General features: G+C 41.5%; 1 protein-coding gene across 5 annotated transcripts in view; it reads right to left on the bottom strand.

Annotated features, from left to right (window-relative positions):
* Ctdspl (CTD small phosphatase like) overlaps positions 1–12797 on the bottom strand; it is a 118572-nt gene that overhangs the window by 29029 nt on the left and 76746 nt on the right. The gene's annotated exons all lie outside the window — the stretch shown is intronic.

The following is a 12797-nucleotide window of genomic DNA, read 5'->3' as shown; positions in this document are numbered from 1 at the left end:
GTAAAACCAAATGCATTCAGATGAGAATTCTGAAAAGGTGTCTTCTGAGCAACTCTACAGACACGGATGGCCCCTAGCCTGGGTTTGGACAAAGGGCCCAGTAAGTACGAATTGAAGATCTCACTCTCTATAGATGAGCTTTAGTAGAACCATAAATCCTTAGGAAAGCTGGCAGTTTTGGTCTTCCTCATGAATCCTTGGGTGCAAGTCACAGAGCACTGATGGTCTCATTTCAGGCCCCAAACACTGTGCCAGGCAACTAGGCCATCAGGCCTGGAGGCTTCCAAGCATCAGTGAGTGGTGAGAGGAAATAAAGATCACTGTTGACTGAGGGTCAACCCTATAGGTACCACTACTTGAGCCTAATCTCAAGTAATTCTCAGAGACCCAAGGAGATGGGGTCATTGCTTCCACGTCACTACTGAAAAGACACAGTTAGTAGTTGCTAGTGCGAGGATCTGAACCCCAAGTGGGCCTGCTTCCTAAATGTGTGATTTCCCGGTATACCACACAATTGTTTCAAGGAAATCTTGAAATAATTTAGGTCTGATTAAGAGGGAGGGGGCATGTCAAATAGGAAAGCTTTGCAATAAATTTGTACTTAATATAAATGATTGGTTAAACTATTTCATTGTAATTTTGGGTGCTTTAATTTTTACGCCACACTCAAATAATTTAGCCAGAAGCAGAAAAAAAATAACTCTTCCATGGCTGACAGCACATTTCTCTGTAAGTAAACAAACTGTTCATGTCTTAGAGACACTGAAAAACTCTGAAAAAAGCATCTTCCAAGAGTCTATTTTTTTCATCTTTGGATCATATGAATCTTCTTCACAACTAACTAATTAACAAGCTAACTCATATACTAAAGAAAAAAAAATTCCAAACTTGGAACCAGTAAGCTATTTCTAACTTTTACCATGTGACTATATAGAAGGTATGAACAGAGCTGTGGGATTCAGTGAATTAAAGTGGCGTAGAATGGAATTTTATGCAGCCATGAAGAAGAATGAAATGTTATCATTCGCTGGTAAATGGATGGAATTGGAGAACATCATTCTGAGTGAGGTTAGCCTGGCCCAAAAGACCAAAAATCATATGTTCTCCCTCATATGTGGACATTAGATCAAAGGCAAACACAACAATGGGACTGGACTTTGAGCACATGATGAAAGTGAGAGCACACAAGGGAGGGGTGAGGATAGGTAAGACACCTAAAAAATTAGCTAGCATTTGTTGCCCTTAACGCAGAGAAACTAAAGCAGATACCTTAAAAGCAACTGAGGCCAATAGGTAAAGGGGACCAGGAACTACAGAAAAAGTTAGATCAAAAAGAATTAACCTAGAAGGTAACACACACGCACAGGAAATTAATGTGAGTCAACTCCCTGTAGCAAAAACCCTAGTTCCTTCCTACTATTGCTTATACTTTCTCTTCAACAAAATTAGAAATAAGGGCAAAATAGTTTCTGCCGGGTATTGAGGGGGTGGAGGGCCGAGGGAGGGGGTGGAGTGGGTGGTAACGGAGGGGGTGGGGGCAGGGGGGAGAAATGACCCAAGCATTGTATGCACATATGAATAAAACAATAAATAAAAAAAATAATAAAGTGGCGTGGGAGGCCATTATGCCCTGACAGGGAAATGGCAGCCGACCCACACTCTCCCTTCTTTGTGTAAAGAGACGCTGCAGTGGTCGCCCTTCTTGTTAAATGAGGTCCGTTCTCAGGTCTTCAGGAATAACCTCCAGGAGGCTGTGCCTATCTGAATTTCTAATTTGGGCTGATTGGCCATTCTCAACCTCAGACTAATTGGGAAATGGGAGAATTTTCTCAGGACCAGTCTTTCATCTTACTTCTCCCCTATTTATAATCCAGGAGGGCCTTGATTTGCTCATAAACTGGTAAAAGAGTTTTGGATGAGGCCAGGCATCGTGACACAGACCTGTAACCCCAGCTACATGGGAGATATAAGTAGGAGGATCATGATCTGAGGCCAGTGCCAGGTGAAAACTCAAGACCCTATCTGATAAATAACTGAATCAAAAAACAGTGTATGTAGGGGGATGGCTCAAGTTGGTAGAGAGCTTGTTTAACAACCCTGAATTCAAACTCCAGTACTGTCCCCCTCCCCAAAGAAACTAAAATTGATAGTTTAATGGACAAATGGTTACAACATTAACTCAAAAATGCTAACTATATAATTGTATCTGGATCAGATTTACTTATAACTATACAAAACTAAAAAGATTATAATTGGGCAATCATGTTACCATAAAACATTTGAAAAATATAGAAAGAAAGGTAAAATACCCATAGTCTGACAATCACTGGTTACAGTAAATAGTGTTATTAAACTTTCCGTCTGCAATTCTGTGAAGCTCATGAGAAACTGTATCCTACCTCTAAAGCCTAAGCCTTCCCCCTCAGACTTATTCTATGCTTTTTTTAACTCCAAGTCCATGAAGCAAACAAACCAGGCAACAGCAAGCCATGTTTCAAGCCTTGCAAGACTCCATATGGCTAAACCTACTCATGGTCTCTCATATCAACAAGATAACATACCCACTAACCTCAAAACCAGAGGAGGGTCACATCAAAACACAGAACCAAAGAAGTGTCCTTCTGCCAGCAGAATGCACCTGCTCACCTTTCCTCCCTGTGCTCACAAGCACGCTCCCGCTGCTTCTCTGTTCTTAAGAATTTGCCTCTCACTATCTTTCCTTGTGTATCCTTTAAATGATTCCTGACAAGAAGTGGATGAGAAAGTTCTAGAGTGGCCCAGGTATCCAGGAACAAGGTATGTTAGGATACTGAAGATAGTTTAAATCATCATGTTAAGTAAAATAAGCCAGACTGAGAAAGATTAACATCACATGTTTTCTTTCATCTGTGGAATCTAGATGTAGAAAAGAAAAACTGAATGACACGTGTAAAATGGAGAAACTGGGGGAGGAACCAGAAAAGAGGGGGGAGGGTGCTATGATCAAAGTACTTCATATGCACATATGAAAACAGAATGAGACCCATTAAAATTGTTTTAAAAAGCTGGGGGGAGACTGATAAGAAAGAGTAATATGCTGGGTGTTGGTGGCTCACGCCCATACTAGTTACTTGGAGGCTGAAATACAGAGGATTATGGTTTGAGGCCAGTCAGTTAAATAGTTCACAAGACCTCATCTCAACAGGAAAAAAAATTAAGCCAGGTGTGGTGGTGCGTGCCTGTCATCCCAGATAGGGCAGGGAGCATAAAAAAGGAGGATTACAGTCTAGTCAGCCTGGGCAAAAAGTGAAACCCTATCTCCAAAACAGCCAGAGCAAGAAGGGTTGAGGCACTGCACAACCCCACCTCCCCTCTTTGCCTGGAGGAAGCACCAATCTCCTAGTCTAAACATCTATCCCTCACCAAACAAACAAAAAAACAAAACAAAACCCAAAAAATTATTCCAGGAATGTGGGGGGTTGGGGGAATAAAGGACAATGATGGAGAAGATGAATTCAACTATGATATACTGTAAGAACTTTTGTAATTGTCACAATGTATCCCTAATACAACAATATAAAAATATAAAAAGGAAAACAGTTTAACATAAAAAAGGAAGAAAGAAAGAGTAATAGAGGGGTGAATTTGATCAAAGTACATTATGTGTATGTATGAAAATGTTACAATGAAACCCCTTTCTACAATGAATATATATTAATAAAAAGATTTTCATTTTTATCAGACTTAGAGGAAGTCATTCCAAGGTTTTTTGTCACTTTCTCTGATAACCTTTTCACTTCCATCCAAACCTAGCACCTGCCTGCCTCACTCCCCAGCTTCCTCCATCGCACTGAATAACCACCCCCCAAACCCTCACCCTATAATCCCTGCTCTTCAGGGGTAGGATTAGAGCCAGCCTCTCCCAGCCCTCACCATCTCTCTAGTGGAGATGACTCCTTTCTTGACTACTGAACTCCCAAATGAATGTATAATTGAATGAGGCCTTCAGCCCACACTTCTACCTTTCAGCCCATTTACCTACCTGCCTGCTGGACATCTCTGGCTATCTGCCAGATGCCTTCCACGTGACATGTCTAAATGGGCTCCTCACCTCTCCTCTTTGCCTGGGGGAAGCACCAATCTCCTAGTCTAAACATCTATCCCTCACCCTCTTTCACTAAGTTGTGGTTCTGACATCCTAAACAGATCTTGAATCTGTCTGAGCCGAGACCCTCATTCCTGGACCACTGCAACAGCTTCTTGACTTCTCTGTCTGCTGCAGATTTGGTATCCCACAATTCATTCTCAGTATGACCCGCCTAGGTAAACTTAACATGTCATCAGACTGTGTGGTGGTTATAAGTGTGGGCTCAGAAGCCAGCTTGCATGTGTAGAAATGCTGGCTCACCAGAAATAGTATAGGATCTGCTATATTAGGTGACTTCTGAGTCTCAGTTTCCTTATCTGTGAAGTGGGGATTTTTATTAAAATAGCCACATCTTACAAGTTTGTTGTGAAAATTAAATTATAAGTACTCAGAACAGTACCTAGTTTTGGGTAAGCACTTCATAAATATTAGCTCTCATTATTATCATTTGTCTCTTAAAGGCTTTTCCTTGGTAAAGAGGTTCTGCCTGCAAATTCTAGATTCAGGTTGGATTCTATGGGCACACATTTTCCCCCTGGCATCTTATTATACAGAGACATACTTATTATACAGATCTTAGTTACATAAACTGTAATTTAAAAGTAAACTAGAAAAACCTCAGGAAATACTTCTACTCAATTGCTCTAAAAATTGGTCACAGAGAGGGGAAGGAAAAGGGAGGGGCTGAGTGTCCAAATGAGCTCTGCTGGGTGCTATTTTCTTAGAAACAGCAATACTCTGGAGTTGAAGGAAGGAGACAGGGTACTGCCTTCCCACCCCCAACCCTCTGTACTTAGTTCTCTTCGGCTAAACACTGCACCTGTCCGGACTTAATCTAATCCTGGGATTCCTTGTCCTAAACTGTGTATCAAAAAGGAGCATGAGGAGGATCATGCAGGGAGGACCACACAAGGCAGCTGGCAGACCCAGCTCATGTCAGCTCCCCTACTAGGCCATTAGTTGCTGCCATTTCTCCAAGGATTAGCTCAGCACAGGCCCAGCAGAAGGACCTGTGTCTTTGTCTTCCTTAGCCCCTGGCCAGACCCAGTAGCTGCTTTTTCTTCTTGATCACAATCTCCTAGAGGGCTAATGAGTAAAGGGAAATCTTCAGCAGAGGCAGATGAGGTGATCTTAAGACTTGACTTTCTCCATTTCCTTAAGTTGGCCTGGGTGGAGCAGAAACCCTGGGGAAGGTTGTGGAGAGCTTGAGATGTTTGGCATGGGCCTCATTCCTGGTCCTTGCCTGTCTACTGAAGGGACAGCAAATAAAGACCCTTTTCACTCATACATACATCACTCTGTCTCTCCACAGGGGAGACCTTCTGTCTGCCAGAACCAGGATTAGAGAAGGTTTATGACCAAGATTTAAGGTGGACACCTTGACTGTTGTCTTCTCAGAACAAATGAGTCCTTGATACTGTAACTTGGGAAGCACCTCCCCTCCCACAACAAACACCTCTGTGGTTTCTCTGGGCACAGTGCTGATCCAGGAGCAGAACTGGCATATTCAAAACACCAGTTACAGAAGGGGGATGTAGTACACACCTGATACTTTTGCCTGCCAGAATCTATTATTCTTGGTAAAAAGAAATGTCCCTCAGTTTTCCTCTGGGGAATTATTCTCATCTGTCCATCAACTTTTAGTTCATTACCAAGGCGTGGCCCTCTGATCCAACTTGGGCCAAGGGGAATGTGCCCAGAGTTCATGCTTACAGCTACTGGAGAAGATGCCCCCTTTTGCTGGGTTTGCCAAGGTGGTAGGCACAAGCCTGGAGCTACTGGGGGTCATTCAGTGGGAAGCATCTACCTAAGCATGAAGCCAAAGCAACTGAGATAAAGAGGGCTTTATTAAGACAAGAGACTTCTGGAAATTTAAGTTATGTAAAACCATGTATTCCTTTTTACTTGTAAGCCAACATGAGTTGGATTTATGTTATTCTCAAATGGAAAGGCTCATATGAACACATAAGCTCCTATGTGAGGTAGTGCAGAGCCTGGCAGGGTTCCTACTCATGAGGCCCCACATCAAGGGGAAACAGACATTTCAACACACGATTTAGATACAAAATGAAGCTTGTTATTGTGGGATAGTACAGAACCCTGCTGGGGTCCAAAGACAGGCATTGTAGTCCATGTTGGAGAGTGGAAAGTATAGGAATGGCTTCTTGAAAGAAGAGTTTACTAAGCAGGGCTGAGACTTACATAAAATTGCTGTGGGGAGAGCAGAGAAGTGGAGAAATATCAATGTGTAAAGTGCATGAGAGAGCATGAGATACATGAGAAATAAAAGCAGCAAGGAGTGTGAGATAGGAATGATGACAGCAGGGCCTGTGACCTGTGCCAGTAAACTAGGACTTGATCTTAAGGAAATGGGGAGTGACAGGATCAGATCTGTGCCGCAAATGCCACTCTTTCACTTCTGTAATTGAAATTACTGAGATTAAAATTTAAATTATGAATAATGCATATAAACCTGTAGAAAAGATTCAGGATAGTTGCAAATCAGTCATGTGGGCCACTTAAGGGCCTAGAGTGGGATTTCTTATTTAGAAATTGACCAAAAAGAAAACAAAACAAAGAAAAGACTTTAAAAAAGTAATTGAAGTTACATGGAAAGAAAATGGGCTTTGGAGGTACACTTGGGTTTATGTCCTAGTCCTGTACTTGGGTAGCTGGTGTGACTTTATCTGCCTCATTAGCAACAGTGTGCAAGCAGTAATACCTACCACAGGACTGATGTATGGATGCAGCAAAAGCTTGTATATTCAAACAAGGGAAAATCTACCAGCAGCTTAAAATATAATAACAAAAATTATGATTGGCTTAGATACAGTGCAGAGTCTTACTGTGAAATCTGAGAAAGTAGCTTGTATATAGACAACCATCTTCACAAAAACAGCCTGGCTTTGGGAAAACATGTAGGCAGACCTATTTTGGTCTTGGTTATGTGAATTCTAAACTTAGAACATTAAGTAGCTCTTTCAAACTTTATCTCCTATTCAGTGATGGTTTCTTTGTATAATAATTGTAATGACAAAAACAAACATAAAATACAGCTCAGCAAGCTTAAAAATCAGGGCCCTTCTAGGAAATCTTATATTAAATATGGTTACAGTATTGTAACTAAAAACATGAAATGTCCAGGCTGAAAATGGAGTTTGATCCTTCTGTGGCCTCACAATAGCACACGATCAGAGCTATTAGCCAAATTTATGCCAACTGGTGGAAGCCATGATGGAGTGACAGAACTCAGGCTGAGGGTACATTTTTGGTTATCCTCTTATACTTCCTGATCTTTCTTTTCTTTCTTCCTTTTCCTTTCTCCTTTCCTTTCCTTTCTTTTTTTTTTTTGCAGTACTAGGGTTTGAACTCAGGACCCTGCACTTGCTAGACAGACACACTATAACGTGAGCAATGCCCCCAGTTCTTTTTGCTTCAGGTATTTTAGAATAGGGTCTTACCATTTATACACAGGCCAGCCTGGACTGTGATCCTTTTACGCTTCCCACATAGCTGGGCTGACAGGCATGCACCACCACATCCAACTTTTATAGGTTCAGATGGGGTCTTGGAACTTTTTCTACAAGCTGGTCTCAAACTGAAATCCTCCCAAATAGCTAGGATTGCATCATACCTGGCCATACTTACTGAACTTACTGCTTTCTTTCAGTATCCAGAAATTAAAATATTGCCTCTGAACAGGCAGCATTTCTTAACTAGTGTGATACTGTCTATGCCACATAACCACTGACCTTTTACATCCTTTTGTTCTGAGTTGGTTTACAGTCAAGATGCAGGGAAGCTTTGGAACCATACTTAATTCTCACTTCAGGACCCAAACACCTGGGGTCTGCACAATGCGTTTCATGCGTTCACCTTCCTGAGCACCCACCACAACACACAGCTTTCTTCTGTCCTCATCTCTGCTCTGACTCCATCTCCCAAGGCTTTCCACAAATCTGCACAACAGTAGCTCAGGATGAAGACCAGAGCAGCTAGAAAGTAGGTGTGATGTTTGCTACTCACTGATACACTGTTAGGGCTGTAAAACTGAATACTGAAATTGCTTAAATTTCTTCATACGTGGGAATGTCAGAGCACATTACTACCCTAAAGGGAATGAATTCACAACCATATCATTATGGAAAAAGCTAAACACCTTTTTAAAGGAGGGCTGCAGCAGGGTTTGGTGTGGGGGGGTCCTTCCCAGAGGCCAACATTTAAATGAATGCACCACTTCTTCTCTTCTAGAATCAGGCTCCTATTTCTGGAATGCATCCCAGGGCTGTGGTTTGGAATGGGTGCCTAACAGGAAATTCTGGGCAGTCTGTGCATACATTACATTCCTTTCCCACCCTGAAAGAGTGGTCAATAAGCACAACTTCCCTCTGTTCATAAAAAGGGAGCGTTGGGAGTGAGGAGAGCTGGGCACAGATCACAGAGTTCAAAAGCACACGGTACTGTGGAGAACCCAAGCATCCTCTTCTCCTATAAAAAAGACTTGCTCACAAAAAGAATTACCTCTTGAGATAATCTAGTAAGTCCCTATTTTATGTTATGCCATAAATTCCCCCAGGAATCCTACAGGACACTGTGAAAGAAACGTCCTCATTACCCTTCACGGTGCCTCTGCAGTGCTGGCTGTGTGGGACTTCATGAGGGGACCAGGGCTGATGGCCAGTGGTGGGCAGAAGGAATGCAGATTGCTTACTTCCAGGACGTAGACATGTTTCCCTGTCTGCTGTCGGCTCTCTACAGCCAGCATTTGCTGACTGCCTCATTTGTGTGAGGCTACTGACATAAATCATCTCTGGTCTTCACAGTATGCAGTGTGTGCACATGACCAGCCTGTTTTCCCACGAGAAAATGGAGACTCCCAGTCCATCCTCACAACTATGCAGCCATGCAGGACAGGGTGTTGGACTTCAAAGGCAGCTCAGCCTGGCTCTGGGACTTCTAGCTTTCCTGCCGCCCTCCCTGCCTCTGCCCAGCACTCTTCTGGGTCTGGGTCTCATTTCCAGAGAGAAAGTCTAATCTGAGGCCTTGTGCTGACTTCAGTCCAAATACTACTGAATGAGCCAGAATGAGCCAGTAGTATTCATGATGCCTTGCTATGAACCCATTGTTCCCTGAATGTCTCCAAGCCATCCCCCTCTCTCTAATGACTCCACAGAAGAGCCTCTCTGCTGTGAATGACTGCTCCTTCGCCAGCACTTTCCTGGGCTCCTGTGACCAAGAGTCACAGAGTTCCTAAGTAGCAGAGCTGGCTTCAAAACCAAGGCTGTGTGAGTCTAATATCTGAGCTCTTCACCATCACTATACACAGCCTGTTTTTTACATTAAGAGCCCACATAAGTAATGGCATAAAGGGTTTAAACAGATGCAGGTTTTAAACAGAAGAGGAAATAGAGGTTAAACTTTAACAGTAATCAAATAAATGAAAGTTTAGAGAATTAGGCCCAGTTTCGTACCTACTCAATGAACAGAAACAATAAAAACATACATCCAATGCCGTGCTGGTGCTGGTGGCACAGGTCTATTCATTCACCCATTGCTGGTCACTCTCTGAACTGCAACAATCCATTTGAAAAGCAGAAGAGGAACACACTGTTAAGTGTTCATGTAAACAATGTGAATGTCCAATGGAGTAGGAAGGGGTAATGAAACCAGTGCACAGCAACTGCAGGAGTACTGTGTGTGCAGCCAGGAGAAATGATCCTGGTACATGAGATGTGTGTGTGCTCAGTACTGGATGAAGCACTTCAGCCTTGTCTGCAACTCTGCAGTGGGATCTGGACAGCTCTGGAAGGCTGGCTCTGTGGGATGGGGACCTGTGCAACCCCGTTCCTGTCTGAGACCCTGGCCTCAGACACATACAGAACAGGCCTGTTGTGGTAGCTGTTTACTGAATGAATGGAGGGATGGACAGAAGCACAGAATAACAGAAGTCACCATACATTAACAAGGGACAGTCCTTCAGGAGAGAGCTTAGCCAAACAGCACCACGTTCTTGAGAATCCCTCTTGTCCAAGCAAGCCCCTCCCTCAGGCGGTTTTCACCTCTGTTCAGCCGCATACAGCCAGCCTTCCGTCAGGGGAAACCAACTCACAGCTACAATAGCAAGATGGTAACTTAAGCTTCTTATAAAACCATCATTGCAAGTGGGTGTAAAATAGACCACCATGTGAAGTATGGCTGCTTCTGGATCATGGCAACAGTGTGTCTGTTGTTTTTCTTTTCATTCTGTAATTTATATCATGCATATTATTTAAAATTTTAGTTTCTATGTCATAAAATCTATGTAAATGTCTTCACATATCACCAGAGATCTTTCTACAACCTTATTTTCTTTTTTTTTTTTCATTTTTCTTTTATTATTCATATGTGCATACAAGGCTTGGTTCATTTCTCCCCCCTGCCCCCACCCCCTCCCTTACCACCCACTCCACCCCCTCCCTCTCCCCCCCCAATACCCAGCAGAAACTATTTTGCCCTTATTTCTAATTTTGTACAACCTTATTTTCTTACTTTTATTTTTTTTTCAAGATAGGGTGTCACCCTGTAGTTCAGGCTGGACTTGACCTTGAAATCCTCCTGCCTCAGCTGTCAGAGTGTTGTACAACCTTATTTTTTTACTTTTATTTTTTTTTCAAGATAGGGTGTCACCCTGTAGTTCAGGCTGGACTTGACCTTGAAATCCTCCTGCCTCAGCTGTCAGAGTGTTGGTATTACAAGTATGTGATACCATGCCAACCTTATTTTGGTTGTTGCACATTGTATCCCACTATGTGGATGTGTACTTTGTCATAATTAAACTAGTTCTGAACACATTATAATGTGTCCCTTAAAGCATGTGTCATAATGAATGCTGCAACTTGCTTGCAGTAGCAAAGCTGGAAAGAATATAGTTGTATATCAATATAGAACTGGCTAGACAAAAATAAAACACATGGAATATTATATAGCTGTTAGGAAGTCAGCTCCACATGTACCTTAACTTAAGGTTAACACTTAACCTTATATATGATGTGCCAGGCACTATTCTTTATACTTTGCACATATTGACTCATTTATTACTTGACAGCAATCCTATGCAGTAGGGACTATTCTTTTATAGATGACAAAATTAAGGCCCAGAGAAGTTAAGAAATGTATCCAAGATGACACAGGTAGTGTCACAGGTAGTGTCACAGGTAGTTTGTTCAAACCCAAGTGTTCTGTACTTCAAACCTTGTACTACATTGCCTGTGGATAATGGAGGACACTCTGCAATACGATAAATGAGAAAAGCAAGGTACTGGCGTGCATAGAGCACACTACCAAACAGAAAAGTACATATATGTGTAAGCTCTTGTGTGTGTAAAGTGGAAGTATTTATAAAGTGTTTGGGCGCACCATGGAAGAGAACTTGGAGAATGGAGGACAGAACAGGAGGGAGAGAGGTAGAATAGTTTTTCACTCCTTCCTTTTGTATCCTTTGAATTTTGTACCATGGATTAAAATAATAGTTCTGTATCATGTATCATACATTATAATAAGTGAAAATTAAAAATGCCCAAAGTAATATTGCAGTGAGCAACAATGTACATAATCTTTATGGGCATGGTGGATTATTCCTTTAAAACAAATTCCTAGAATGCAATGGCCAGGAACGAAGTTTGAAAATAATGTGAAGCCTCTTGATGTCTATGGACAACCTGCCACCTGGATGGCAGTGTGATGCATGCACCCAGTCATGGTGTCCACCTTGCTCTGCCAACAGGAACACTGGCGACACCATGGAGCCCATGCAGCCTTTGGCCAAGCTGAAAGGTGAAAACTCACTGTGAAATTAATCTGCACATCTTTGATGGTCATCCAAGTTCTGCAGTCTCTTTTTATACTTTTTGGCCACACGTTTCTTCTTTTGAGAAATATATATATTATATAATATATACTTTCTTTGTCTATTTTTCATTTTTTCCCCTTGATTCAAAGGGTTCCTTTCTCATACAGACTGTCCTGTACGCTGGAAAATTGTCTGTTTTAGGCCTTTTAAATTTGATTAGTATGGTAAGGGTTATGCAAAAATTTTAAGTTTTTAGGAAGTATATGTAACAATATTTAAAAGATGCTTTCTTCCCATCCCAATATTACATACAATTCCATTTTCTTCTAGTAAATATATTTTAACATTCTGGTACACAGTAAGATACATGAATAACTTTCTCCAAAAGATCAATCCAAAATCCTAGTATGTACTGGGCAATCTGTTCACATACATTGAATTGGACATTCTGCTCTATTCTATCTTTTTCTATTGTATCTCCCTACCTGTGACAGTAAAACACAGCTTTGCTACTGTAGACTTATTGTTTTATATTTTTAATAGCACTGGTCCCCCTTTTATTTTATTTTTCAAAAATCTCTTGGCTGATCTAACCCTTTATACTTCCAGATGAATGTCAGAGTTACTTACCAAGTTCTAAAAATACCACTGGGATTTAGTTGCATTAGATTCATAAAATATACATCTACCAATTCTAGTTAATTCTATTTAAAGTAATTAAATCAAGGTTAAAGTGAAAAAGTAAAAAAAAAAAAATTATTCTGTCATCTTATGCCTAAAAAATGTGCCCAAATTGACTGACCTGTTTCTCAGCTCCAAATAGACTATTATTACTACATAATT

This window comes from Castor canadensis, chromosome 17, assembly GCF_047511655.1.
Source record: "Castor canadensis chromosome 17, mCasCan1.hap1v2, whole genome shotgun sequence".
NCBI lineage: Eukaryota > Metazoa > Chordata > Mammalia > Rodentia > Castoridae > Castor > Castor canadensis.
This window is presented reverse-complemented; position numbering and strand designations above follow the sequence as displayed.